Below are 6000 nucleotides of genomic sequence, written 5' to 3' on the forward strand. Positions count from 1 at the left end.
ACACAAACAGACACGCATGCACAACCGCGTGCACACACACACACAAAGGCACACAGACAGACAGGCACACACACACACACACACACACACAAAGGCACACAGACAGACAGGCACATAGACAGAAAGGCACACATACACACACAATGGCACACAAACAGACAGACACACACAAACAGACACACACAGGCAAACACAGACACACACAACAGCTTCTAAAACTGCAAGGTACTTAAAAGTGTTTTTGTTCAGCCTGTGCCTGACTTGTGAACTGGTACACTATCAACTGTTTTTTTTTTTTTTTTTTTTTTTAAATTTTTAAACATTTATTTTTTAACATTTGATATGACATTTAGATTTCATATGTAAGTACGTAGCTTCTAAAATTATATTGTTTTGTATTTTTATTTTTTTTTACTGTCCCCTTACCTTTTGATGATGTTTGCAATCACACTGCGGTTCCCTCAACATGTATGATTCATGAGTGTTTGAGGTTAAAGACACTTCATGCAGTTATTATATAGTTTTCAAATAAGACATCCATTTTGATATCTTTTGCACTAGAAAACCGCTGGACATTCTGTAAGCATTACCAAAATTGGCAGGAAAAAAGCTTCTTACCTGTATATTGTTACTGGCTATACTTTTCACCAGCATTTTATCAACTGTTAAACCTTCATAGATTTATTTTTCTTTTGAAAAAATAGAAAGATACAGAAGAGATTTTCCCTACAAGTTCTCCCAGACCAAGAAGTAGAATGTGTTGCCATGGAAACAGTTGGAGGCTATTAATACAGCATTATCAAAAAGGGAACACGTGTTCAATGTGTTAGTCAGAGACAGCAGATGACTAGCAGGTCTAGGCATCCTTTTTTATTGATTAGTGCCTCAAAGGGGGTTATTAACTCGTGTTATATATATATATATAGTTATGACATGGTTATTGAATTGTATCATTGAAATTCATTTTAGCCTTTTTTAAAAACAAGTTTAAATAGGTGGCTAAATATGAACTAACCATTACAAAAAACAAACAAACCATTTATTAACATTTTATTATGCTTGTTTGTTAAAAACAAACTATTAAAGTAACTAATACATCAAATAGTCTCTGGGTCATTCAGAATCCATCTTTCAGGGTAGACAGCTGGTAAAAGGTTGCCCCACACCACCACCCAAAGCAAAGAACTGCATAGCTGACCAAATATACCAACGTGCAAGGTACTGGTCTTTATGGATCATCAGGAAAAGCTAAGAATTTTCCCTCACATGAAGAATACTGCATGCTTTAAATTTTAGGGTAGTTACCTCTTTTTAAAACAGTGCGTAACTTTTAAATAATGGCCCTTTTTATCTATATTCCCTACTTTACTGATACTAAAACACAAGGGTCACAATATTCAGGTTTTCTCTAGCATTTTCAGACAAAAAGGAAAAAAAATAAAATACACATGAATTATTCTATTGTTCAAAAACTAATAGTGTGAAAAATGCATAGTGACTCATTTTAAAAAAAGATTAATTAATTAATTTAAAAGTTTTTGGGCGGGGGAAATGGAAGCACTACTTATATAATTCTCAGAGATGTGTATTACCAATAAAAGGAAACGTAGGATATTAATACATCTTATTATGTTGTGGTCTACTTGACTGGGCAGAGGTTCCAGTTGGCAGAAATAATACAATTTTATATATTTTATTCAGACATTTTATGACATCTACTAACCTGGGTTCATGAACATGAACACACAGAAAAACATTACTCTGCTATATTCTGTATTTCCCTGCATTAAATATGTACACAAACATTGTTTCAAAGTCAATATGATTGATGTAGCCACATTTCCTGCACAATAGGAGGGTCAATGACAGCTGGAAAGAACTACTTTCAAAAGTGCAGGGTAAAACATTAACTTCTGTGCCACTTAAAAAACACAGCCTCTTTCAACTTCCAGTTAATGATTTCCGATAGTGTTTCAAACACTTGAGATAAAACAATTAAATGTTTCAACCTGAAGAGTGTGTCTTGTCTAATATATGCATATTTTATGTAGACAGCTATGGCCAAAAATTTTGCATCACCTTTATCAAATTTTGCTTCTTAAAGTCAAATGAAGCCTGCTGAGTAACATTATGCTAGTGTATTGAATTACATACTGCTTTACAGTTTTCCATACACTTAATGACAAACTGACATAAATTTTTAAATGTGACATTTCAAAATCTAACATGAGGTGCTGTACTACTATTATGGCTTCCAGTAGACTTTTGCAGTGTCATTTTGTATTATTGTGGTGTTAAATAAAATATCTAAATTATGTTCATATAGTTGACAACATTTTTTTCTTTTTCCTCAATGCTAAAATTCTAGGTGATGCAAAACTGTAGTTGCTTTTAGTTACTTATTTCCCCGGGGTTATAGTGACCAGCAAGTTTCCATTGAGGTTGTCATCATGGCACAAATGAGTGTGTGACATTTTAATTTAGGAGGTATGTATTTATCTGTCAGAGCAATGATTGATCACATTCTCCATCACTCTCTCCATCACCACTGAAAAGGTTATCTATGTGACAAACCTTATCTCCCTAGCTGGATAACGAAAGTGCACAATTACTGGTTTCCAAAGCCTGAAGCTGGAAATGCAGGATGGAGTTGAAATCGGGGCTGACACTCTGCTCTAAATGGAATGTTCAAAGACTTAAGCCCAGGCAATCTTTAAAGGAGAGTTCTGTGACCTCATCCAAGAAAAAAATGCTGTAGCCGCTGTTGGCAATTTCTGTGTCAGCTGGTTTCCTGGCGAACTGCAGGGCCAGTTAATGGAGATTGTGACACATATTGGGTTAGATTCTCAAAGCCAAGTCATCTGAATGGAAAAAAACACCACTACAATTCTAAAATTAAAAAAAGTAACAACTTAAGACTACTTACAAGTTACTATGTAAGTTTATGGCTGGTAACTTTATTGGGGGTGTTTCTCCTGTCTCAAGAAAACGTGCTAATGAGAATTTGGAGTAAATAGCTTTGAGACATTAGGCCACTGCCTGGTTTCTCTATGGGCATGGGCACTCAGCAGGGTCTGTACAATGACAGCTCATGATACCGTTGCTCTTAACTCTTATTATTCCTGCTTGTGTTTGCCTCCAAGTCTAATTTACTCATTCACTTTAATATAACACTTTTAATGACCCCCTTACTTTAAATTACACTGCTATAAACTTTTAGTCCAGTCAGTGCAGTTTATTCTGGATGCCAAAGCGAGTTTTCCTAACATTCAACATGCAATTTTAAAAAATGAATTCGAAAATCAGTTCTGTATTACTTATTTCTGGTGGAGTTTAGCTAAGCATTTAGTTATATGTTACTGGAATTAGTTGCACTGAGAACCCAACCAGTACTGTAATTTTGTTGTATTAAATTAAGATAACTGTATTATTCACTACTACAATGTATTATTTACTTTGAAAGCCTCAAGGAGTTAATGTGTCACTTCCAGACTTCTTAGACTTGCCCTGCTTTGTATCACAATAAGGAGGTTCTCACACGTTAGGTATCAAGTAGAGATCCTTCCTCATTGTCAATTGGTCTCATGCAGCATTGCAGCAAATTTTTGAATGTCATTGTAGCATGCATGTGTGTGTGTGTGTGTGTGTGTGTGTGTGTGTGTGTGTGTGTGTGTGTGTGTGTGTGTGTGTGTGTGTATATATATATATATATATATATATATATATATATATATATCATATAGTTCGTCTTTCTTCAAGCAGAAAGAAATGGAAACCAACTACACAACGGGCTCTGTAATTATTCAAACAATTTCAGTATACTGGATCATAGATCAATTAAATTGGCTACAGTGAAGTGCACACTTCACTATATTTCGGCTGGTAGGAGTCCTGCCTACACTGGGTTACATTTACCACCTCAAGGAAGTAACAGTAATTGTTTTGGGAATAACATTATTGATTGTATGTTTGTAACCTTCTGGGAATGTTCTGGGATAAAACTGTAAATAAGAAGTTGACTCTCCACAGTCTTCCCTTATTAAACTTTGCTGAACTATGGTAAGAGCAAAGAGTAGTAAACTATAGTTAAAGCACAGCATTGTAAAGCATAGACGAGCGTGGTGGTGAGTCACTGCAAGATAAGGAAAAGCATGGTAAAGGCATGGTATAATATGAGAAAGGGCTGTACTAGAGAAGCAGGCTCTTGTCTTTATAGTAGTGTTCCTGCTCACTACTCAACCCTTGGCTCCACCACAGGTTGAACTGCAGTGTGCTGATTGATTCTCGCAGTGTATAGCCCTTTCATCTGCCTTTATAGACCGTCACTTCCTTACTGCATCTACACAGCTGGGAGATGTTCGTATAGAGGGAGGTATTATCTAACTACCTATCCACCTCTAAAAGTTGGCACTGAATTTGCACAGTAACTTTAAAATTTAACATGCTGTTCTGAAGCTTACAGTGTGCATTGACACACAACTGGGAGACGCTTGTATAGAGGGGCATTATTTACTGTATTTACCTATCCTCCTCTAAAACTGGATGACAGGAAATCTGCAGTCATTTTTAAGTTATTCCCAAGCTTACAATATGGATTAACTTTGCTGTACCATTGTGAGCTGTGTGCTTAACCATGCTTGCCTGTGGCCCTATTATTCTTCCTGCAATTTGTCATGCTTTCACCTTGACAAATTAAGGATGGTTTATTTATCCATCTGTCTACTGCAGGCTGTCACTAAAAACACCTGGTATACAATGGTATACAGCTATGGCCAAAAGTTTTACATCACCCTATAGAATTAACAAATTTTGCTTCATAAAGTCAAATGAAACCTGCTGAATAATGTTACATTAACATATTGAATTACATGCCGCTTTTTTTTTAGTTTTCCATATCCTTAACGAAAAACTGACAAAAATTGAAAAATGCGACATCTCAAAATCTAACATGAATTTTACTACTATTATGGCTTCATTTTGTAGTTTCTTTGAATGCATGATGTAAATAAAAGATCTAAATTGCATTCATATGGTTTCAATCCTAAAATTCAAGGTGATGCAAAACTTTTGCCCACGGCTGCACTTAATAACTACCCACAGTAATCCCTTTTCAAATTCAGCCAAAAGTATTATCTTCATCACCCCTCCTATTTTCTCCATCTCTCTCCCCATCTCTGTGCTCTTGTTTCTCCTGTCCCACCTTTGCCCCAGTCTCTCCGCAGGGGTCCCTAGATTGCCCTTACTGTACCAGTGACCTCTCTGCTCCCCCACACCCCTCCCTTCTGATCTCTCTGCCTCGCACCCTTTGTACACCCCACTGTCATTGTGACCTGTAGGAAGTGCCCATTTGTGACTTTCTGAAGCTGGCATGACCACATGTGGGCTATTATCAAAGCTTTACAAGGTGTGTGCATATGTATGTGTGAGTGCGGGGTCGGCTTAGATGGGATGCAGGGTGCAAAATGAAGGTAAATGGAAGTCTCTGCTTTTAAGGAAGTCTGTCTCTGGCCCTTAAACCTGACTACCCTTGAAACTAGGCCGGGAAAAGGTGCCAGGAACACAGCAGGGGATTTATTAACCCCTCAATTGCAGTTTCTAACCCTCTCATGATCCACAAACAGATCTCCGACTTGGTCTATAGAGGAGCTGTGCGGAGCAGACACTCTCTTCTTCAGGGAGCTGCCTCATCCAAAAATCATTTAGCATGGTGGACTTGCTGCATGTGGAGCAGCCTCCTGCACCCCCATTCTTAGGTTCCTTATTCAAAATGTCAACATGCTCACTTAACATGGTGAACATGATAACTGCCTTGAATATTCACAAATCTTCTCAGGACTACTAGCCCCGCACAGACCTGACAAACACGCGTTACAATAATAACAATTAAACAGAAATACATTCAAATTATACTGCATCTCTGTAATTCAAGGTGCAAATTCTGGCTACCTTGGCGGTACACCATAGTGCAGCCCTGCAGTTTCAGACAATATTGAACACCAT

Source organism: Polyodon spathula, chromosome 4, assembly GCF_017654505.1.
Source record: "Polyodon spathula isolate WHYD16114869_AA chromosome 4, ASM1765450v1, whole genome shotgun sequence".
Lineage (NCBI taxonomy): Eukaryota > Metazoa > Chordata > Actinopteri > Acipenseriformes > Polyodontidae > Polyodon > Polyodon spathula.